A 26444-nucleotide genomic window follows, 5' to 3' on the forward strand; every position below is an offset into this window, starting at 1 on the left:
GGTGTTTTCCTTGTACAATTGGATGACACCATCCTTGATGAGACCTTGATCGAGGCCCATTCCATTTTCTTTGATGTCCTTTTATGTTTGCAAATAGTTCATAACCATGTGATGAGCGAGGCTAGGGTGTGCATTGTTTATGAACATCTTGACAAGATGGCGCTTAGGGATGGTGCAAGAGATCCTTGTTGTGAGGATCTGCCAGCATTGTAAATAGTCTGTAAGGCTTTCCCCTCCTTTTTGTTTGGTGTGGACAAGGTCTACTATAGATAATTTAGTCTCAATGAGATGGGTATGCTAAGCAACAAATGCCTCAGAATGTTCTGCAAAAGTTTTAATAGTACCTTGAGGGATACGACAAAACCACTCCAAAGATGGTCCTACTAGCCTCTTGGGAAAGAGCCGCATGAGGAACACATCACTATAAGCTACCTCCTGAGAATGCATATAGAATTTCTTAACATGTGTGACTGGATCACTTTTTCCCCTAAATTTTTCAAACTTGGGGATCTCAAAATGTTTAGGAAATGGAGTCAACATGATAATCTTATCAAAAGGGTATGGGTAATCATTTTCAAATTTGAAAGTCTTGGTGTATGTCCCATCCTTGAGGGCTTTAATGACATTTTTCATTTCTTACCATTCAGACTTTACAGGCGAAGGAGTGGATGCCCCCAATCCAGGTGCCCACGGTGGATTGGATGTATGGTTTGCTAGAACGTGGGTTGTACATACTATTGCATCTACTGAGGTGGTGTGGCAGGTAACTATGAGGCTGCTGCCCTATGAGGTAGTTCTATGTGGGTGCTTGGGCATACTGCTGGTGTGAAGGTTATAGCTAGAATAATGGTAATGTAGATGATAATTGTACCATGCTCTGAGAATATATACCATGCCCAATATATGTAGGTTGCATGCCTGCTTGGGAGTAGGACCTGATTTGGAGTAGGCACAAGGTAATTAATATGCAACAAAGGGTTTACTATAGAGAATTGCAGTGGTGGTGGATTTGGGCTATTGCCTAAAGGTGGCATGGAGAAATAGTTGGTGAAGGGTGGGAGTGAATAGCTATGTGAAGCAATGGATGATAGTGTAGAAGGTGTGAATGCAACTATAGTGCTAGGGGGAAGACTAATGATAGGTGTCAGTGTCACAGCAAAATTCCAAGGTCCCAAAGGAAAAGTGGTTGAAGAGCTTTGGCTAGTTACAAAGGGGTTGATAGTAATGTTTGGTGGGATGGAGGATGAGGTATTGGACCCTAATGGTGGTATTTGAGTGGCAAATGGACTAGATGTGATATGGGGTGGAAATGAAAAGGTAGTGCTACTAGGTGCAAATGGGGGATTTGGTGGAGCAGAAAAATGGGTGGTGGAAATAGATACAAATGGTATACTTGAGGTTGGTTGAGATGTAGTATGCACTAATGGTTGAGTGAGAGTGGGATGAGTGTTCTATGGAATGGGAACCGACACCTAGGTCAAGGGGATATTTGGGTCTATTGGTTCTACCTAAGGTGGTTGCCATCCAAACAATGGGTGAGTAGAATCTGTTATGTTGATAGGTGGTGGATGTCAAAACTCAAAAACACCAACATTATCTTGTAAGAAATTTTCCATGATGGTTTCCTTGTTGTGATCTATAATGGCATTGACGATAGTAGCATGACTAGGTTGGTTCATGAAAGCCTTAATATCTATGGATGATCCTGGTTCTTCTAGGATTTATGGTAGTGGGTTTGATGGTGCCATGGATACCACAAAGTACGGTTGAGCTTGAGATGTGTTACCACTATGACTAGGATCCATGTCTTTTTTTCGTGTGTGCCTACCAAAATGTGTGGTGGGTGGCATGAAAGGATGCCTCTCCTAAATGCAGTGAGGGATGATACTAAGGGTATCCAAATGATATGGTGCTAATGCTAAGTGCAAGAAGCTTGTGTGTTCCTAAAATATGAATGCGGAAAATGTGATGGTGATGCAAAAGGTGTGACCCTAACCTTTGGCTCAAGGTGATGTGGGACACCAAAAGCAACCTATTCCTAGCAAAGTGTTGTGTTTTGAGGATGCTCAAGATGATGAGAGATGTGATGCAAAAAACTTTCTAAATGAGTGAGGAAAAAAATGCTAAGATTTTAACAATGTAGGTGGAGGATTCTTCTTCAACAACCTAAGATAAGAGGAGATGGTCTGACTTCAAATGCTTAGATGGGATAGTGCAATTCCTAGATGGGAGACTAAACCTACAAGTCTCTAAGAGTGTGTGGAAAAAGGAAGGACCTAATTAGAATGAGTAACAGTAGAGTTGTCGATAAGGCTCGTATTAACACCATGTCGAAGGGTTAGGTTTTGGATTTTGTAGTCCCATTCTGTTTGCAATGCTACTTCAGCTCTATCTTTCTCAATTTGATCCAATTTGGAAATCTTGGGGTTGGGGGTATGCTTCTTATGCTCTGCTTCAATTTCCTTGTAGGCTGGTATTTGAGGAAGCTTAGCCTTCTTAAACTTAGTCTTGGGATGGCTTGACATGAGATATTTCTGGGGATTAAAACTCACAACTATGGGGTTCTTTGGAGGTAGTGACTATGCTAAGTATGCCCTATACTAGGATTGACCACACTTGGCAAGCATTCATTCAACAAGTAAAAGATCAAGCAATAGATAAGAACAACCAAATAGAAGTTTTGATTCCCAGAATGTGATACTTGCGCCAAGGAGTGTGTATGTTTTTACAAATGTTTCGATTAGTCACTTTAAACACATTAACATCCTAAATGGTTTTCTAAAAGGCTAACAATTGGTTTAGCTAGGGAGTCCTCGATATACCCAAGGTACGTGAGGCCCAAATCCATAGATAAAACCAAAAAGATGTCACATAGCCGAGAGGAGAGGTAACCCACTTTTCCTCTTTCACTTCTCAAGGGTATAAAGTTCATTGAGGCTTAGCTTGACTGACAAAATCTTAATCTCAAGAGAGGTGTCTTTGGATTCACCTCCCGATCTTTATACTCTATCAAAACACTAGATTTGAGGTCATCCCAAGGGGTGATGAAATCCCCAAGCAGGCCTCCTAAAATTTAAACAAGATTTTGGATCCTAATCTTATGCACGCAAGATGGCCTCAAAGATGACAAGGGGAGAGAAGACTTGGATGATCTTGGGCTAAAAGACAGAGTTCTTTTCCAACTGATGCTTAAGTTTTTTGATCTAGACCTTGCAAGCACTCATGTTTAAGATACAATGTTTATTCCAATTTTGAAGAGCCAACAAACAAAAATATGATCGAAGAATGAAAGAAAAAAGAAGATTTAGGGTCAACACAAGTAAAATTGCACACCCAAAGGCCCTCCACATCAAGTATTGATTGATTTTCTTTAAGGCATTCAAGATTGAGTGTGAGTTTGTTTTAAGCCCAAAATAAAGATGTGTAAAATACGATTGTCAAGCGCATGCCCAGAAGCCCTCCACATCAATTGATTTTTGTTCAATTTTAAAGTCCAAACTTGAAGTATGATTGATCTAATCTAGATTTGTGAACATTTATAAGTTAAGATAAATCCTCAAAAAATCTAATTAAGTAGAATTAGATTTGAACACTTAACACCTTTTTCAAGTGGACCCATCCCAATATATGGCACTGATATTGCAACCAATGGTTAGAATGATGGGCAGTTAGAAAAATGGTGAGTCCAAATGAAAACCACTTAATTTGATTCTTGTTGATTTATGTTAACTTAACGAATTTCCTAAGTGTTCAAAAATTGACTTTTCCTAAATTTGCTTGCAAAAGATAGATTTGTTTGTTATTTTTAGAGCACCAAAGAGAAGTGACAATGACTTTACCACAACCAACAAAAATAGACAGCATTCCCGCAGAGAAAATGTAGGAAAATGTGTTCTCATGAGTGTAGCATTCCTACAAGCAGGTTCGCGATCTCACTGGGAATTTCTTTCGTGAGGATGCATTCTCGTAGGCCTACCAAGGTGCGAGAATGCTAGGAAAACTAGTAAAAAATAAAAATATAAACTAGGGAGCTCATTTTGAACAGAGCAATCCCACTGGTTTACGATTTTACAACATTCTTGCAACGCAGGACTGACAGTCCCACAAAAGATTAAGTTAATACAATTTTTTTTTATAGCAGTTACATAAAAAACACATTCCTACAAGTGAGAATGACAATTCTGCCTTTCCTAAGCACGTTCCCACTAGAGGATTTATCGGCGGGGATGCAAAGAATGTTTTTTTTTAATCACATGGCAGTTGTCTGGTGATAAACTATGAACTCATTATCACAGGCTCGCGTTCTTGCCAGCTAACGGTCTCATTCCTGCATTTTGGGATCGCATTCCTGGGGTCACGAGTTCACAAAAAAATGCTAATTTTTTGAAGTGTCAAAAATGGAAAGCGATGAGATGGTCGGGAGCGCAATTTTCAAAAGGTGACCTGTGTACTTGCAATAAGATCAACAAACCTAACACAAAAACCTTCAAGCAAACAAAGGTTAAATTGGTTAGTAAAAAAAGGTTAAAACAAGATTAGATTGACCAAAATGTGGGGTCCCACCGAGTGTGCCAAAATGTACAACAAGATTTAGTGTGCAAAGAACATTAGCAATAAGGAAAACATTCACAAACATAAAACTATATTCTCATATAAGATTAGACAAAAGAAGGTGTAAGAGAGTGCAAACTAAGAGCAAGATCACTCCAAAAGCCTCCTTGATGTTGTAGACGTGTCCTTTGATGTAGATGTATGCTCAATAATATTTCTCAAACTTTAAATGGATGGATGGGGTGAGTGAAACAAAGTTTCAACAATGGAGTCATGGAGTGATTTTTCCATTACAATGGTATTTTGGTAGTTTATGAGCTCTCAAAATAGCATTATAACTTTGCATGGAAGGAGGATGATTTTAGTGAAGGGAGAGGGTTCAACTTATAGGCCAAGGGCTTGAGGGAAGGAGGGCTAAGATGTAAAGATGGCAAGATGTTGAGGGAGGGCTAGGATGCACCTAAAGGGGAGCACATGGATTGTGCTTGTTTAGCACCAATAGGGAGGTGACACTTGTCACAAGGAGGATGAGTGTGAGAGGATAGGATAAGGGTTGGTAAAAGGCTTGATGAGGGTGGTTGAGGATGTAAGAGTCATGAGTGAGGATGTAAGAGCCATTTATGGCTTTGTAAGAGCATTGAAGGTTTATGGTTGGGATATTTTGGAGGGAGTTGAGATTGTTGACTTTGCTTGGTTTAAGAAAATCTTAAGCTCACTTAGGGAATGTGACAAGGTTAGGGGGGGATTAGGCTTGGTTTATGATTAGATTAAGGATGTTAGAGATGTGCAAGTGGATGGCATTCATGAGGGTGAGTGAGTTAGTGGCTAAGCTAGGTTAGTATGGGTGGATGGGGTGGATTTAGGCCATATGGAGGATTAGGGATAAGTTAGAGGCTATTAGATTTTAGGGCTTTATTTATCAAATAGATTTATTTAATAAATGAGGTTTTTGGAATTAGATAGGAGAATAGGATTAATTGAAAAACAATGGTTTATTTGATTTATCAATTAGGACTATAGATGATTAATTAAATTAATCAACTAGGGGATGGCAAAGGATTAATTAAATAAGAATTTATTTAATTATTTCTTTAGAGATAGCTAAATAGGATTACCAAAGCGGTGTAATCAAATTTAGGTGTCTACAACTAGTAGCTAAAACATACATCTAAATTTGTACAAAGTAGATAGAACCCTTAATTCTCCTATACTTATGCAATGACAAAGGCATGTAGTAGAAAATTGCAAAACCTATGACCAAGATCATTTAATTCAAGGATAAATTTGTAGGAATTTCTAGAAGAGAAAAGATGAGATGAAATGATGGAAGGATTCATGGAATCTAACCAAACCTTAAGATCTACGATAATGTTTAAACAAAAAAAGATCATAATTACCTATTTAAGGAGGTACAAGGGCTAAACTTGAAGAAGTTAGCAAAGATGATAGAGACCTTAAGAAGGTTGAAGTAATTTTTGATTGGAAAACTTGAGTAGAAGGTTGAATAGTGAAGTGCTAAGGTGAAGAGTGATTTCTTGAAGGATTGCCAAGTAAATCAGTGATGAAGATGTTAATGGAGGTCATTCAAGAAGTCAACTGTTGGACCAAAATATGATCTATATTTTCAAAGTGAGTTATGTTTTTCAGATTAACCTATTTTATTTTCTAATATTTTATTAGTATTGAAATCCTTTAATCAACACTGACTTAACATTCATATGTAAATCCTTTAATCAAGGTGACATTCTAATGGAATGTTGGCTCCTAAATCAACAACTTTTGAATAACCTAGTGATAGGAACAAATACACCTAGGGGTAGCTAATTTCCATGTTCAACATATCTATTCAGACACTAGGGCCAACTATAAAGAAAACTCCTACTTCAAGCTCTGTAAGACCTAGACCGATAGACCCTTGATTCATTTATATGGTACCAGTAGCTAAAACATACATCTAAATATGTACAAAGAAGATAAAACCCTTATTTATCCTATACTTATGCAATGACAAAGGCATGCAACAAAAAATTGCAAAACCTATGAAATCCATAAGCTGAGTGAGGGCATCCTTTCAGCTCCTAAACAAAAAGGGAAAAGGATATTTGATTAAAGATTGATATCAACAAAATCCAAATAAGGAACAACATGAACATGTTGCTCCTATAATTGATTATTGCCTTGTCTATTGGACAACTCCACGAATCATAAACATACATCCATGATATCATTGACATATCTCATATATCAAGATATCAAATCTATCCTATCACTTTGTGAATCAAAAATTAGTGTTCATAAAAACCTCATACTCATGAAATATCCTTCTCATGAAACCTAGAACCTTATCAAGATAAGTAAGCATTTACTTGGCTCTTTGTTCCAATAAAAAAACTTACCAAGAAATACAACTTTAAGGGGCTACAAATGGGTTTAAGCTCTTTGTTCCTAAAACAAAAAATATTGCAGACAACAAAGATAGGAGATGCGAATCAGAATGAAACTAAAGTGTTTGTTGTTCTTTTTATTCACTTCTTCAAAACAATACATTCATGATGCATGTAAATAACTCATAAATAAACTAAATAGATTAGAACTATAGATAAAACTCCATTAAATGTTGTTCATACAAGAGAATATGCTAAGGAAAAATGGTTGGATCACAGCTTGAGCTCTACTCAATAGTATGGAAAACAACAAACCATCAACCCTAGAGAAAGAGAGAAGAAAGAAAGACATAGAAGAAAGAAAGACATAGAAGAAGAGGGAAAATGTTGGATTTAATCTAGAATCAACACTTGTCCACCTGAATCTCCAACCATTGGTGTTGAAAAACCTCTTTCTTCTCTCTATAATTGAAAAATGGATCAAATCCATCATTGCCTTCAACAAACTAAAAATATCTTTCAATAGAGACGAGAAAAGGCTCTTTTCTGATAAAACATTAGATCTATTATAAAATGATGCCAAATTCCTTAACTAATTAATTTGAAAGAAAAATATCATTGTTACTAAGGTCCTCGCCAAATCTAGTAGTTACCCACTTTGTTGTTAGACCACAAATTGAAAGTGAACTGCTTATACTAGAGTGCTGCTGAAATCTAAGTACCTCAGACAAAACCTAGTATAATTCTTACCAATGGCCTCCTATGCAAAATAAAAATCCATATTTGGAAAGTTCATTCTAAGACCATTTTATTATTATATGATAGTCATATGTTGGCCTCATGGAGATACCCAAGTCGACCAAAAGAAGTTTAGGTTGAGACACAAATTAACAAACTTAATTTTCTTACAAATATTTGATTTAATGCAAAAGTTAAAAATTTAGAACATAACCATTCTGATTTAAAAATATATGCACACTCAAACATAGAAAAAGAATAAAATATTATTTTTCTAAAATATTCAACTTTCCCTCCAATCTTGCATCTAGTTCAAACCTGAGTTTACCAAGCTTTAACATGTGTCACGATGTGATTGGTCCATCCTTGCAAATTCACCTTTTTAGTCAACATCCCTATCGAGTATTTGCCATGTCATTTCCACATGGCATCACCTGCTAGTCCACTGATCACCACCTCACCTTTGACATAGTGCCACATGTCACCATCTAATTCATTGTCACATTGTCACATTCCTTAACTAGTGAGCAACTTCATTTTGTGACAATGTGATGGTTGTTGATTTCTCCCACGTGGCATTTTCTAATTTAAAAATATATGCACAGTCAAACATAGAAAAAGAATCAAATATTATTTTTCTAAAATATTCAACTTTCTCTCCAATCTTGCATCCAGTTCAAACCTGAGTTTACCAAGATTTGACACATGTCACAATGTGATTGGTCTGTCCTTGCAAAGTTACCTTTCTAGTCAACATCCTTATTGAGTCTTTTCCATGTCATCTCCACATGGCATCACCTGATTGGTTCACTGATCACCACTTCACCTTTGATACAGTGCCACATGTCACCATCTAATTAATTGTTGCATTGTCACATTCCTTAACTAGTTAGCAGCTTCATTTTGTGACAATGTGATGGCCATTGATTTCTCCCATGTGGCATTTTCTAGAGTATCCATCTACATGGTACCATATCATCACCTCCACCATGTGTCACATTATCATTTTCTCACTATGGCTAACAATCAAGCATCTTTATTTTGTGACAATGTGACAACCATCTATTTTGCCACATGGCACAATCTAATGTGTTGATATGGACATTTCCACATACACACCTCTAAATCCATGTAGGCCTAGAAAAATTTACCACATATCACAATGTGATTCATTACCTGGGTGCCACATGTCAATGTCTAATTGGACCTTTGATGTTTCATTACCTAGGTGCCACATGTCAATGTTTAATTGGTCCTCTTATCCATGTCATCATCTACCTTTGCATTGTTTTTCAAAATTTGTTTAGTCATGCTCCAACTGGTCATGCATCCCATTTGCAAAGGGTCTCTAATCTTAAAAGGCACATGCCTTTAAGACAATTTAGAGTTGAGTGTTTGGGCATATAAACATTAAATTGAGTTTTTGCCTACCCAATTTGGGATTAAACTTCTAGGCTTATTTTAATGTTATGATTTTTTTTCAAAGAAAAGCTTTGCTTCCACAAAACATTTACTTCATGCCTTCAACTAACCTTGGGGAGATGATTCCTACACGCATTGGCACTGGATTAAGGCTATCTTCATCTTGCACCAATCTAGAAACAAAATGCTCCTATCAACATGATTTCCACATGATTAAACATTCTGACCCTAATTTGCCTAAAACTCTAACTGTGAAGTAATTTATAAATCATTACCAATTTATTCCTAATAAAAATTGGATAGGAAGACAAGCAAAAATAGTAATAACAACTTGTCTTCACCACTAGGTTCATCCTCCTCCTCTCATGTGTTCTTTGACTCCTTAAAATTGGACAACTTCCCTTATGCATAGCAATAGTATGGCATTTCAAACATCACACCAAAAAGGGTGATCTGAGCAATCACTTCGATCAGTGAGTGGACTGGAAAAAAGATTATGGTGGTAGCATGATCAAAATGATGCACAATTCTCTCCATAAATTTGATTCCAAACCTTTGAGAATTTTTTAAAACTCCACTCATGGGCACCTTCAAGCTTAGATTTAGTAAGAGTCTAAAAAATAGTTTTTTCTTCATAAAATAGAGAAAGAACACTTGTGTTTCACTTTCAAACTGGTTGCAAAGGCCAACTTCATTCATTTTGATTCATTCCCCCTGCACACTAACCTCACATGGTCAATGAGCTTCCTTATATAAAAATGGTGTGAGGTCTATCTCAAATAGTGATCCACTTGTGAATACATAACAATAACTTTGCAATGTGATCACTCACGCATTAATACAAGATAATAGCTTGGAGGCCCGCACACGATTGCCCATGCTTACACACATTTGACACTTATAGAAGTTAAATGAGGATGAGAAGATTAGATCAAATTTTTTGGCTAAACAATGATGTGGAGAATCATGGGGAATATTTAGTCATTTTCCTTCAAAACCATACATGCTAGTAATCCTCCTCAATATCTCTCACCAGCTGTACTATATCTAGATTGTCATGTCCCCTATTCAAATAATTAAAAAAAAAAAAAAAACTTTGTTAAGGCAGGCAGGCTCCAAAAAGGTGAAATTTCGGAAAAAGGGGTTAATGTTTGGAAACCAATGGACTAATAAATAAAAATTATTATTAAATTATATTTTATTAACCCCTCTTGGACGTGAGTTAGGGTTATGCCCTCTTTAAAAGGGGTTTGGAGGTATTTTGGGCTCATTCTACATCTTGATTCTTGCTAATTTTCTTGTTGTTCTTCAGAGGCTGCCAAACCTGTGGAGAAGGAGACCCAAGAATGGGAGTTTGTAGGTTTCCAGGAAGGCTAAGGATGGGAGTTTGAAGCCATTCAATGTGCATGCTCATACAGAGTTTGCCTTTGTGCTGAATAATGCCGATTTGGGTGTTTTCGGGGTTGTTTTTGGTTTGAGTTTGGGTTTTTAGTTGAGTGTTTCATATCAGTTTGGTTTGCTACTGTATTTCAAAATTTATGATGTTAAAATAGAGCTTAATATATGTATTGGGTCATGATTAAACTTCTAAGATAGTTTATGAGTGTTTTGTGGTGTTTCCGGGTATTTTTTGTGTTAATTTCGGGAGCCCGATTGAGCATAGTTTTGCCCTACATTTGTGAGCTGTTGTGTAAAGGCTATACAAATCTAGAAATGTCATTTTGTAGGCTGTTATGCTGCTGAAATTTCTATAAAAATTTCCATTTTCAGATTTATTAATAATTTGTGAAGTTGTGAAGTTTTTGGCACTAATTTGGACATACCCGATTTGGGTTTTATTGGGAAATTGGCAGATCTTTGTAATATTGGTTGTTTGATTTTAAAGTTCTGATTTGAGGCTAGAAATATCATAAAAAATTAGTAAAGGGACATTTCAGTGGTATCAGAGCCGTGATCTTGCCAGCCTGAGGGTTTGTAGAAGTTGCATGTCAGTTTTAACAACTACCCAGATCTCTCATGTCAAGTTTTGATAACTACCCAGATCTTGCATGTCATATTTTATGATTGCATGCAACTAAGTGAAAGAGAAAAAAGATATTTGCAGCGAGAAAAGAATAAAGAAATTTTGATCAAACCCCCAGTTGAAAGCAAAAGTACAAAATCCAAGGAAGAAAAAAGTATGGCTGATCCAGATGAGATGGCAAAGAAATTCTTCCAAGACATCCAAAATACTCAGAAGCAAACAGTGGATGGTTTGGCAGAAACTAGAGAGGATTTGCAAATATTGATAGAAAAATTACAAGGAATTGCATCTATTAATGAGAAAGGGAGCACTTCAGAGGAGCCGAGAAATGGGAGATCCACACCATCTAAATCAACCAAATCTATTTTCTTGCCTGCAGATGAGCCACTAGTACCAAATCTAGCCATTAATCCAGTGGAAGAGGTTATAGGTAATTTGATTACATTAAGAGCTACTTATAATGGCTTAGATGATGACTTTCGTAGTTCAGTTCCTTTTAGAGAATATGTGGATATGATGAACGCTTTGATGCCCAAGAAAGAGAATAGGAGGGAGCATGACACAAGTGGAAGAGAGCTCAAAAATAAAATAAGCAAGTTTACAGCACCTACTTTTGATGGAACAAATAAAATTTCAGCTAGAGCATGGCTACAAAAATTACAAACTTTCTTCACACTTAACCCCATGAAAGAGAGTGATGCTATTCAATTTGCAAGTCTACACTTGGAAGATGCAGCCTATGATTGGTGGTATCATGGAATGACTACTCAAGGTCACGATCAGGTAACTACATTTGAAGATTTTAGTCAAAGGGTGATAGATAGATTTGACCTCAAGGATGATGAAGAGTACTTTAAAGAATTGTCAAAGTTGAAGCAAACCAAATCAGTTAATGAGTATATAGAAGAATTTCAAAAAGTGGCTGTTATGGTACCTGATATGAGTGAAAAGAGGATCGTTTATCTTTTTCTTGATGATTTAGAAGATTCTGTTAAGGGTTTGGTTAAGGCTTTCTCACCCTCAACCTTACAGGAAGCTATCAAAAGAAGCTTGCAACTTGAAACTTGTGTGCCTATGAAATCAATCACTAATTAAAAACCCCCAAATCTTTGGCAACATAAGGGAAATTTTCAGAAAAAGACTTTCCCAACACTACCACCAAAATATGTGACAAATGTGGCAAAAAAGAAGGTAGATGAAGAGACTAGGAGTGAATTATGAAGGAAAAAGCTTTGTTTTACTTGTAGAGAACCATGGGTTCCAGGACACAGATGTTTGGGGAAAGGTCAAGTGCACTATATTGAAGTTGCTTCAGAATCTGATTCAGATGAGCATGAGGAATTTTATGATACTAAGGAGGAGGTAGAAGAAGAGAAAGTAAAAGAAATCAGCAAGGATGGCACTTTAGCAGCATTATCAGGAGTCCCAAGATACCATCCCTTCTGAATTTGAGGGGTACTAGTAGGGAAAAGGTTGACTGTTCTTCTTGATAGTGGGGCAACTCACAATTTTATTGATGAGGGATTTGTCATGAAAAGAGGGCTTAAAGCAAAAGATTTTGAGGGATTCAATGTTACTGTAGCTGATGGATTCACTATGCCTTGCACACGGGTGGTGAAACAACTCAAGATAACCTTAGGAGATTATGAGTTATGTGATGACTTCTATGTGGTTGGTATTGGGGAGACAGATCTTGTATTGGGTGTTCAATGGTTGCACTCTATCCGAGGCTATTACATGAAACATCAAACTATGGAGTTTAAATTTCATTCCAATGGGAAAGAAGTCATATTGAGAGGGTTATCGAATGGAGCACCTAAGGCGATCTCTGCAAAGAGGATGGAGAGGACTTTTCGAAGAGGACAAGTAATATGGGCAGCAGGAGTCATAATCCAACCAACAAGCTCCCCAAAGAATCAAGGTAATTTCCATTTTGAAATTCAAAATATTCTTGATAAGCATAGTATAGTTTTCAATGATTTCCCTCCAGGATTACCACCAGATAGAGGTTTTGAGCATGTTATAGAGTTAGAACAGGGTGCCAAACTAGTTATAACAACCCCATACCGCCATCCAAGAATTTATAAGGAAGAAATTGAAAAAACTATTAAAGAACTCCTGAACATGGGATTCATAAGGCCTAGCTCTAGTCCATTTGCATCATCTGTGGTACTTGTCAAGAAAAAGGATGGTACAATGAGAATGTGTATAGACTACAGGGCTCTAAACAAGAAGACCATAAAAAATAGGTATCCCATACCATGCATAGATGAACTAATTGATGAGTTACATGGTGTTGTATACTTCTCAAAAATTGACTTAAGATCAGGCTACCATCAAATCCGAATGAGGAGTGAAGATGTGGAAAAGACTACTTTCAGATGTCACTATGGGCACTTTGAATTTCTTGTTATGCCATTTGGACTCACTAATGCACCTGCAACATTCCAATCTTGTATGAATAAGGTATTCAGTCAGCATCTTCGAAAATTTGTTTTGGTATTTTTTGATGATATCTTGATATACAATAAAACATGGGAAGAGCATCTAAAGCACATAGACACTGTTTTGGGAATCTTGGAGCAGCAATCCTTCTATGCTAAGCTATCCAAATGTGAGTTTGGTTTGACAGAGATCCTATATTTGGGACATATTATAAGCTCTAAAGGAGTACAGGTTGATCAACAAAAAATCCAGGCAACTTTGGATTGGCCTCCACCCACTAATCTTACACAGTTGAGAGGTTTCTTTGGGTTGTGTAGCTACTATAGGAGATTTGCCAAGGGATTTTCTCAGCTTTCTGCCCCCTTGACTGATTTGAAAAAGAAAGGAGCTTTTGTTTGGACAGAAGAGGCACAAAAAACATTTGATAAGCTTAAGGAGGTAATGAGTTCATGCCCTGTGCTTGCAATTCCAGATTTCTCTTTACCTTTTGTTGTTGAATGTGATACTTCGGGAGAAGGTATAGGGGCTGTCCTAACTCAAAGGGGACATCCAATAGAATTTGAGAGTCAAAAATTAAATCAATCAGAGAAAGGGTACTCCATCTATGATAAAGAAATGTTGGCAATCATGCATGCACTTCATAAGTTTAGACAATATTTGGTATGTGGGAGATTCATTGTAAAGATAGACCATAATAGCCTCAGGTTCTTCTTGAACCAAAGGGATTTGAATGATCATCAACAAAAATGGGTAAGGAAATTTCAAGCTTATGATTTTGATATTGAATACATGAAAGGAAAGAATAATGTGGTTGTTGATGCTCTCTCAAGAAAGCCCACTTTGTGTTCCTTATCATCTATCTCTGCTGATTGGAAAGTCTCCATAATTTTAGAGTATGCTAAAGATTCATTTGCCACCAAGATTTTGGATAAGTTAGTGGATGATAACAGGTACAAGGTTGTTGATGAATTGATTTATTACAAGAACAGGATCTTCTTAGTGCCAGGGTCAAAAACTAAGGAGAGGATATTGAGGGCCTTTCATGACACACCTTTGGCTGGTCACCAGGGATACTTCAAGACATACAGGAAAATTTGAGAGTGGTTTTCATGGAAGGGTATGAAGGAGGATGTCCTTAAACACATTAAGGAATGTATGGTATGCCAACAAAGCAAGAGTGAGCAAAATTTTCCTGCAGGGTTGTTGCAGCCACTTCCTATTCTCGAACAAAAATGGGAAAGTATTTCCATGGATTTCATCACTGGGTTGCCCAAGGTTCAAGGTAAGGATTGCATATATGTGGTGGTAGATAGACTAACTAAGTATGCACATTTCTTTCCTATCACATCTAATTTCAAGGCATCACAAGTGGCCGAATTGTTCTTCAAGGAAATTTTTAGATTACATGGTTTGCCTAGAAACATTGTTAGTGACCGGGACAGTAGATTCCTCAGCTCTTTTTGGAAGGAGCTCTTTCATTTGGCAGGAACCGAACTCACTCCCAGTACTAGCTATCACCCTCAAATAGATGGACAAACAGAGATAGTTAATAAATGGATAGAAGGATATTTGAAGAACTATGTGTCAAATCAGCAACATGCTTGGGTGAAATGGTTACACCTAGGGGAGTATTGTTACAATACATCTCATCACATGTCTATTGGTATGCCTCCTTTTTGTGCTCTTTATGGTTATGATGCCCTTTCCTTTGTTGATCTAATACTTTCCGATAGCAGAGTACCCGCAGCAAGTGATTTCATCAAGCAAAGCCAAGACATAATAAGGTCCCTCAAGGATAATCTACAACATGCACAAAACCAACAAAAGATATATGCTGACAGGAAAAGGATTGAAAGATATTTTGAGGTGGGGGATTTGGTATTTGTTAGGTTGCAGCCATATAAGCAAAGCACCTTGAAGAGAAGTGGGGCAGAGAAACTCAAGCCAAGGTTCTATGGGCCTTATAAAATCATCAAGAAGGTAGGAGAGGTAGCTTATGAATTGGAGCTCCCACCAAACAGCAAAATACATAATATTTTTCATGTATCTTGCTTAAAGAAGGTTCTAGGCCAGCAAACCATAGTATCTACAGAATTACCACCTCTTGATCATGAAGGGAAATTAGTTTTAATACCAGAAGAGATTTTGGATACAAGAGAGAAAAGGTTGAGAAATAGGAGCATCATAGAGCATTTGGTCAAATGGAAAGGATTACCACTAGAGGATGCAACTTGGGAAGGAGAACATATTCTTGAGAATTCCAACCTTCATTGCTTGAGGACAAGAAATATTTGAGAGGGGAGGACTTGTCATGTCCCACATTTAAATAATTAAAAAAAATAAAAAAAAAACTTTGTTAAGGCAGGCAGGCTCCAAAAAGGTGAAATTTCAGAAAAAGGGGTTAATCTTTGGAAACCAATGGACTAATAAATAAAAATTATTATTAAATTATATTTTATTAACCCCTCTTGGACGTGAGTTAGGGTTATGCCCTCTTTAAAAGGGGTTTGGAGGCATTTTGGGCTCATTCTACATCTTGATTCTTGTTAATTTTCTTGTTGTTCTTCAGAGGCTGCCAAACCTGTGGAGAAGGAGACCCAAGAATGGGAGTTTGCAGGTTTCCAAGAAGGCTAAGGATGGGATTTTGAAGCCATTCCATGTGCATGCTCATACAGAGTTTTCCTTTGTGCTGAATAATGCCGATTTGGGTGTTTTCGGGGTTGTTTTTGGTTTGAGTTTGGGTTTTCAGTTGAGTGTTTCATATCAGTTTGGTTTACTACTGTATTTCAGACTTTATGATGTTAAAATAGAGCTGAATATATGTATTGGGTCGTGATTAAACTTATGAGATAGTTTATGAGTGTTTTGTGGTGTTTCCGAGTATTTTTTGTGTTAATTTTGGGAGCCCGATTGAGCATAGTTTTGCCCTACATTTGTGAGCTGTTGTGTAAAGGCTATACAAATCTGGAAATGTCATTTTGTAGGCTGTTATGCTGCTGAAATTTCTGTAAAAATTTCCATTTTCAGATTTATTAATAATTTGTGAAGTTGTGAAGTTTTTGGCACTAATTTGGACATACCCGATTTGGGTTTTATTGGGAAATTGGCAGATCTTTGTAATATTGGTTGTTTGATTTTAAAGTTCTGATTTGAGGCTAGAAATATCATAAAAAATCAGTAAAGGGACATTTCATAGATTCACTCCATTATTCATGTCATGTAGATCTATGATCTACACTTTCTAAAGCTTGTTATCACACATTACCATACCTGACATTACATTCACTCATTTCTCCATCCATGGGGCATAGTTTCTACTAGTGAAAAATTCACTTTGGAGTGTACATGTTGAAATTATTATGAAGCAATATTTCCCTTCTAATTACTTTTTTCATTATCCCATTATGCAAAGAATCATGAAAAACAAACTCAAAATAAAAAGACATCTTCTTGAATATCCCATAAGAATTCATCAAAGATCATGTCACTAATTGTGATCTCAAATTTCAATTCATCATCTTTCAAAACCTCGTCTCATTTATGAAGAACTCACAATGAAGACTTCACAATGTACCACTTGACAAGAATAACTTCATACATGTATATCATAAAAAGAACATTGTGTGAATCTCAGGATCCTCCCTCATATGTTGAAATTCTTTCTTCATCATTTATTAAATATATAATCCCACATAACCATTTAGTCACAAATGGTGACATATTCATATCAAATTAAATGTAATCAATGCTCAAAAATTGACCCTGGCCACTTTCCATTTCCCAAACTTTATTTGTCTGATGGAATTAGCCAACCCCCAGAGTGGGTCTGTCTAAATTTTTTTTAGAACTCAAACACCTAACTTTTGGAAGTTATCAACCAATCACATGGCATTGATTAGGTTCAAATTCAATCACTATTGCATCATTAAAAAATTATTTTACTCCTTGCAAACTATGATTTTCTAACAGGAAGGCCTATGAGCTGAATTTAAAAATTGACTAAATCAAAAATTTGGACCATAAGATTTGACATATCTATTATCTATTCCACATTCTTATACCTTATCATATTTTGTGTCATGATGACATATGGGTCAAAAGATATTGACTATCAAATTTGTTCACTTGAAACTTCCTATAAACAAACATGTCAGAAAACAATAAAGTGCATTTGGATTTGGCTTTGAAAATAGGGCAAACAAACACTTGGGAGCATGAAAATTAGGTCGTTAGTTTACTATCATGAGGAGAGAATAAGCTTGAGATTTGGGCTGATGATGAATAACTACAAGTATTCGGAAGACATGTGAAGTGGGGTACTTGGATTTGCACAACTGGGAACACTAGTGGAACAATGATTTTCACAAATGAAATGGACATGGGAAAGTGTGTCAACAGATTGTCAAGACTTGAGAATTGGTACATTTAAATTATTTTTAGAGTAGAACACAATGGTACAATCCATCTAGTCTCATCTATCTGATGCAGGAGCATCTTGCATGGGAAACTTAAATTATTATTTTTTCAAAAAAAATTGTGGAGGAGAGAGAAAGTGACAAAAATAGAAAGAAAATAATAAAAAATTGAAAAATAGGAAAAAATGAGAAAAGAGAAATTTCTATTTTCAAGGTGCATAGGTGGCGTAAATTGAAAAATAATAAAAATAGTTGTTATTCCATTAATCGAGGTGTGTAGGTGGCATCTTAGAAGTTTGTGGAAAGTTTCTTAAATCATGCATTTAATATTTGTTGTGATCCATAAAGAAAATGTAATTTTCTAATTGGGCCACATGGTGGTGCTTAGTTGTATTTAGGTGGAAATTCTAGAAGGTTGTGGATATTGTAGAAGGTTGTGGATATTATAGAATGTTGTGGATAAATCATGCATTGGGTGGAAAGTGCCTATTTAAGGAAGGCTTATGTTCATTTCTAATCAAGCTCTTCGAATGTAATCTCTTGTAAGGAAAGCTCTCAAGGTGTAGAAAACAAGCTCTTTGTTATAAGCTCTTCTTGTAGAAGCTCTTAATGAGAAAATCTCTCTTATATTCTAAGAATTTGGAGTCCTTTCATTTGGAGAATATTGTAATGAATTGCAAGTATTAATAAAACATGCTTTGAAGCATTTTTGTCATCTCTTTGTCTCCATCTTGTTGCATTTTTGGTTGTGAGTTGGTACGAGTGGTTTGGCCCTTCATTAGTGGTATCAAAGCAGGAGTTCCTGAGCATGTAGAGAGAGCAATGACTATGAGGCATTTTGCACTAGGACCTTGAGTTGGGTGAAGTTTGTCAAGAAGTTCTTGATTGTGTAGACAGATCACTAACTATGAGGCATTTTGCACAAGGTTCTTGTGTTGCACTAGATTTGTCTTTGAAAGACTTGATTATGGAGAAGAGAAGGAAGAATATGACTTTTTTGATTGGATGGATTTTGAGTATTCCTAGACTTGAGAAATTTAGAGTAAGAAATCAACAATCATTGCTAGTTGATTTGCAGAAGCAAGTGAATGAATTAGAAGCTGAGTTGTGAAAACAAAGAGTGCATTACTAGAAAAGGAATGTTGATAATTCCTTGGATGTAAAAAAGAAAGAAGATCTAGTGGAGTATCTGACATGTGGTACAAAGAAGAGCAAGAGGATGAAGAGGAAATTATTTGTGAACCTAAAGTTGAAGAAGATGAACGAGAAGAGGAAGAACATGAAGATGACAAGATTTATGAACCTGAAATAGATCAAGCTGATTTGAAGATTGCAGCAATGGAGGAAAAATATAGTGCCTTCATTGGAGATCAAGCAAGTGAATTTATTACATGCCTTGTTGAAGACATAGAAGAAGAAATCAAAGATGAAGATGTGAAAGAGGTAAATTTCTATGACTCATGGGATGTTGCCTTTGAGGTGTGTTTGAAAGATATTGATGATGGTTTGCATGAGGATCTTGTTAGTCATGTGTGTTATGCAAAGGAATATTGGTATGGTGTTCTTGGGTTTATTACAAGTGTGATTAATTCAATAAGATTGGATGAGGATGAGAGTTATACTTGGATAGAGTTCATTGCAAAGGAGAAATTTCAGCAACAGACACTTGTTCTGACTAGGTGTTGTAAAAGAAGAAAGAAGGAAATATATCGACACCGGATACTTGTTCCAGCTATGTGTTGGAGGAAGAGAAAAATAAAAATAAAAAAATATGTCAATAGTGGCTAATTCATTTTTTGAATCCATACACACACAATTTTTCCTACCATGGGAGTCGGATGTAGGAGCATCATGCATTAGAAAAAAAAAAGTGGAAGATTTGCATGTTGGTCCCTATTGAGCTGGAAGCTTGTGGTGAAGATGAAGATGGTTGTATATCTTTCTTTTGGCATCAAAGTGTGGGACACACTTTTCTATCTACCAGGGGAGTCTGATGCAGGAGCATCTTGCATGAGAAAATTAAATTATTTTTAAAAAAAAATTGTGGAGGAGAGAGAAAGTGAAAAAAATAGAAAGAAACTAATAAAATTTTCAAAAATAGGAAAAAAAGAGAAAAGAGGAATTTCTATTTTCAAGGTGCATAGGTGGCGTAAATAGAAAAATAATAAAAATAGTTGTTATTCCATTAATCGAGGTGTGTAGGTGGCATCTTAGAAGTTTGTGGAAAGTTCCTTAAATCATGCATTTAATATTTTTTGTGATCCTTAAAGCAAATGTAATTTTTTAATTGGGCCACATGGTGGTTCTTAGTTTTATTTAGGTGGAAATTCTAGAAGGTTGTGGATATTGTAGAAGGTTGTGGATATTCTACAATGTTGTGGATAAATCATGCATTGGGTGGTAAGTGCCTATTTAAGGAAGGCTTATGTTCATTTGTAATCAAGCTCTTCGAATGTAATCTCTTGTAAGGAAAGCTCTCAAGGTGTAGCAAATAAGCTCTTTGTTGTAAGCTCTTCTTGTAGAAGCTCTTAGTGAGAAAATCTCTCTTATATTGTAAGAATTTGGAGTCCTTTCATTTGGAGAATATTGTAATGAATTGAAAGTATTAATAAAACATGCTTTGAAGCATTTTTGTCATCTCTTTGTCTCCATATTGTTGTGATTTTGGTTGTGAGTTGGTACGGGTGGTGTGGCCCTACATCAGTGGATGCATCACTATCATAGTTTTAGAGGTATGACATCCCAAACAAGGTTACCAATCAATCTGCACTTTGAGACACCAATAAAACTTCAAAAGTTGCATTTGGAATCACATTTGAAAACTAGTTAAATGGATTCAATATAGGATCAAATCTAGAAAATAATAAGTTTCTAACACCTAGAATAGAATGCAAAAGGAATTTTCTCATTTTGGTTAATTGGGTCAAAGTTATAACTGGTCAAATAGGGCTTCTCAGAATTTTGCGAAATATGCATAAGCATGACAACAATAAACAACCAAATTTGAGGGATTCAAAACCTAGTCAAAAGATATAAAATGAGCTAAAATCTTAAACATAGGTTCTGTGATATATATACTAAACATTCCCAAAGAAGTGATTCATGAAACTTAACTACGTGCAAGATATTCAATTGCAAAATAGGCTTCCTATCATTGTTTGATTCTTAGGCAAAAATGCAGATTCAAAGAATGCTCAAAATGAAACTTCACAGAATGACTCGAAATGCCAACTTATCATCATGGGATGTATGCATATACTGAATGCAAGGTGTTAGAATCATGAAAAACTTCATAGGCCTCAAAATGTGATGTAGGGAGGGATGAAATAACCAGGGCCAAACACACACCCAACTAGTCCAAACCACCTATGAGACTAAACACAGTGAAACAAAAACACAATAATAGAAAACATAGGAGATAGAGAAGTAAAATGATTTATAGATTCAAAAAAAATGTCAAATACATGCCCGATTGTAAGGCCTTCTAGGTTACAACCAACATACAATTCTAATTCTATCCAAAATTATCAAACTTCACATTCTTAACTTGCTTCTGCTCTTCCTATGCTACTTCTCTCTACCATTTTACCCCAAAACTCTACCCAAAACCTTATTAAATACATGCATGACCAAAAGTCAGCCTATTATGAATAATAAATAATTAAACCCTTACATTAAAAGCCAAAACACGTCACAAGCCAGCTCTCAGCAAATACCTCTCATGAAATTAAATGTAAAGGTCACCACAACAAGAAATTGTACATAGCCAACTAAATCAAAAAAGGACCAAACAAAATGCTACAACTCAACAAACTCAACACCAATTGACAACCAAAGGATCTCAGCAACACTTAGAAACCAAAGAAACTAGGAAACACTTGGCAACAAAAGAATCTTGACAATGCTTAGAAACCAAAGGAACTCGACAACACTTGGCAACAACTTCGAGCTCGATAGAAAAGAGAACTCAGTAACCATGCTGGATAAAAAAGCAACCCAAGATGTTCTAGCATCAAAAAACTAAGGTTGAAGGAAATGATTCTCCCAAATCATTGAGTTTTCATAACATGAGCTAAATCCAACTTAGATTGGGAAATCTACATTTCATCTTCAATTGGTTTGATCTTATGCTTTACCAAGTACTCATATTAATCTTTTCCTCTTGTTCTCTTACCAACCTTCTAATCCAATATCTGTTCAATCTCTTCAATATGCTTCTTAGGATAATTATTTGATACAACAACTTCATCATCTAACTCATGATATTATACAAATCTACAACATTGAATATAGGAGATATATCCATGTCATTAGGTAACTTAACTTCATAAGCATTTCCACTATCAAACCTCCTCAAGATCTTACATGGTCCAAACTTCTTCATCTTTAGCTTACTATATGTTCCAACAAAAAATCTTCCTTTCTTCAAATGAACCATCACCTCATCACCAACTTCCAAAACTTGATCTCTTCTAAAGTTCTTAGCATTCTCCTTATACTTTAGATTACTTTGTTCCAAACTTAAATTTAATTCCTCATGCAAAGACTTCATAAAATCATCAAACTCTTCTCCTGCAACACTTCTCTTCTCTTCGCTAGCAACATCTCTTAAATCTGATATTGCTATAGGTTGTATTCTAGTGACAATCTCAAAAGGCAATTTCCTTGTATTCCTATTCACAGAATTGTTATATGAAAACTCATCTTGTGCTAATACTAGCTCCCAATTATGTGGTTTGTCTCCAACAAAATCCATACTAATGTCACTCTAAGGCTTCTTAGGAACATAAATAAGTGTATAAAATCTAGTATTTTGACTTACTCCTTTTGAAACTTGGTGAACTCCACAACTATTTACAAACTTTTGAACATCCTTGTACATCTAAGACCAATAATACTACTCCTTCAACAAACTTAGTGTTTTATCAATTCCAAAATGTCCAGTCAATCCACCACTACATTTTTCCTTAATCAAATTTAATCTCATAGAACTCTTAATAGTACACAACTAAATACCCTTAAACAACATACATTCTTGAATAAAGTCTTCATCAAACTTACTTGGTTGTTCTATCAAACTAGGTGTTCTACACTCTCTCCACATCATAGAAAAATCAAAATCAATATCATACAACTCCTTCATCTCATCAAAACCAAAAACTTTAACCTTTATCTCAGTTAGCAAAGAACATCTTCTACTTAATGCATCAACAACTTTGCTAGTGACTCCACTCTTATTATTAATCACAAATGTAAAAATTTTCAAGTAGTCAACCTACTTCATATATCTTTGATTCAACTTATGTTGACTTCCCAAATATTGTTAAGGCTTTATGATTAGTATACAACACAAACTCCTTAGGAATCAAATAATGTCTCCATTTCTACAATGCTTAAACAATAACATAAAACTCTTGATCATACACAAAATACTCCCTTTTAGCATCATTCAACTCCTCACTAAAGAAAGCAATAGCCTTACATTCTTGACTTAATAAAGCTCCTATTGCACTACCACTTGCATCACATTCAACTTGAAATAGCTTATTGATATCAGGCAAAGCCAATACAGGTAACTCAACAACCCTTTGTTTCTAAGTCTCAAAATTGTTATCAATTCCATGTGTTTACTTGAACTCCTTTTTATCTCCTCTCATTGTCTCAGTCATCACATTACAAAAAATACTAAAATTCCTTATAAAACTAGCCAAACCATGAAATGATCTTAACTCAGCTAGATTTTCAAGTGTAGGCTACTCAAAAATTGCTTTAACCTTCTTAGGGTCCATCTTTAAAACATAGCTGAAATCAAAAATCCCAAATACACTATCTCCTCTTGCATAAAAGTACATTTCTTTAGATTAATCATCAAGTTTTCCTCTTTCAATCTCTGAAATACTTGTCTAACATGCTTAAGATGCTCTTCCTTAGTCTTAAAGAATATTAGAATATTATCCAAATAAAAAATTACAAACTTACCCAAGAATCTTTTCAAAACTTCATTCATCAACCTTATGAAAGTACTAGGTGCATTAGTCAAACCAAAAGGCATTAGCAACCATTCATACAAACCATCTTTTTTTTTGAAAGTAATCTTCCATTCATCACCTTCTCTAATTCTGATTTGATGATAACCAATCTTCAAATTAATCTTGGTAAAATACTTTGCTCCACTCAAACAATCCATTATATCATCCATCCTTAGCATAGGAAACCTATATTTCACTATGATCTTGTTAATAGCTCTGGAATCAGTACATATTCTCCATTCTCCATTCTTCTTATGTGCTAATACAACAAGTACATCACATGGAATCAACCTTTCTCTGATTAAACCTTTCTATAACAACTCCTGCACTTATTTCTTAAGTTATTCATTTTTAGTAAGTGTCAATCTCTATGTTGTTTTATTTAGAAAACTATCTCTAGGAATCAAATCCATGAAATGACTTATAATTCTCATTAGGGTTAAACCATCAAGGATAGCCTTTGCAACAATATCCTTATACTCATTCAATAATTTTGTAATTTCCTCTGGCACTTTGTTAATATTACCAATTTCTATTGTCACTCGACTGCTACTAACTGGCACTTGGTTAACACTATTTTATGATATTCAAGTGGTATTGGCACAACTCAGTATCCCTAAGATTATGGAAAAAAAAACATGATTCTTCTTCATTTCCTTTTCAAATTATTTTTCATGAACCATGCAAATTTTCATAGTAGTACAGTTAACCTTATCTAGACTTTCAATCAAAGACAATAATATATGCTTCTTCCCAGTCACCTAAAGAGTATATTGATTCAATCTTCCATCATGTATAAAATATCTATCATATTGCCAAGGACAATGCAATAGAATATGACAATAGTCCATAGGTATAATATCACACAAAACTTCATCAAAGTATTGTCCAATCTTGAACTTCACAATACATTGTTCACTTATCAATGTCTTATCATCATATTTGACCCATGAAACATGATAAGGTTAAGGATGCTCCAGCTTCTGCAACTACAATTTTTTAACCAATTCTTTTGATGCTAAATTTTTATAACTTCCCTTATCAATGACCACCTTGCAACATTTTCCAACCATCTTACATTTGGTCTTGGAAATACTTCTCCTTAGGGTAGGTTCCTCATCACTTCCCTTATTACATAAGGTTCTTCTCACCATCAAATTTTCTTCAACCTCAGGTCTACTAGGTGAACCCTTAGTGTCTCCTTGAACCACAACATTTCTATTACCTTGCCCACTTTTAGAGGATCTACACTCAAAATATCTATGTCCTTCTTTATCACATGTGAAATAATTACTATGAAAACCACCTCTAGAATAAGAATGACAACTTCCTTGGTAAGAATTATACCTCCATGATAAGAATCACCACCTTTCCACTTGTTCTTTCCCTTATTAGCATTCTTCAATTCAGATTTGCCCTTATCTTGCATAGAATTGTTAGATTTACCACCTTCTCCATAAGATCTACCTGTCCCTCTCTGGAATCTACCACCTCTACCTCTTTGTCTTTATTCATGCTTCTTTGTCAAGATCTCCCTAACTTTCAAGGCATATTGATATGCTTCCTCCATAATTTCCAATTTCAAAAAACTTATCTCATCCTGAATCCTAGATCTCAATCTATTTATGCACCTTGCAATTTTTTCAACATCATCATCCACATGTCCAGATCTGATGTCTAATCTATAGAATTATTTATTATACTCCTTAATAGTTGTTAGCATGCTTTTAGTACCCACATTTTAAGCTTCAAAATTCCCCTTAAGAATATTCTCCTATTATTTTTATTGCTAATAATGTTGTTGTAGATTTTGATTTGTGAAGAAGGCAATGTTTTGAAGTTATGTTGAACTTAAACTTGGAATCTCGAAGTTTAAAGGTTCAAGATTAGAGTTCAAGATTTTCCAGTTCAGAGGTTCAAAGTTTGGATTTCAAAACATTAGTCTTGGTACATGGGAAATATCTCCAAATTAAACCTTTGTATTTTTCTCCATTTTGGATATGTTGTTAAGAGACATATTTTCCACCTTCTCACTAGAGCAATTGGCAAAATTTTATCATATGTAAAAGATATTGATGTTTTAGCATGAGCCTATCAAAAAAAATAGACAACATGAAGTACATGTTGAACTTAAACCTTGAACAACCAAGTTCAAGTTCAAGTTTGATGTTTGAAATGTGGTGGTTGAGTGTTGCAAGCAGCCCAATAGTTCAATTTGTGAGGAGAAACTAGTTCAAATGGTTCAACTAGTTCAACTATTTATACAATTTAGAATCATCTTGGTTCAATAGTTTAGGTTAGAAAGTTGTCATGTTGAACTTGAACCTTGAAAAATCAATTTCAAGTCCAAAGTTCAAGTTTGTAGGTTCAAATTGTCCAATTTTTAATAGTAACAAAATATAACTATAGATTTTCTGACAGGAAACAAGGGGTCTCA

Source organism: Cupressus sempervirens, chromosome 6 (genome assembly GCF_028749045.1).
Source record: "Cupressus sempervirens isolate cs-2001-9-10 chromosome 6, ASM2874904v1, whole genome shotgun sequence".
Classification (NCBI taxonomy): domain Eukaryota; kingdom Viridiplantae; phylum Streptophyta; class Pinopsida; order Cupressales; family Cupressaceae; genus Cupressus; species Cupressus sempervirens.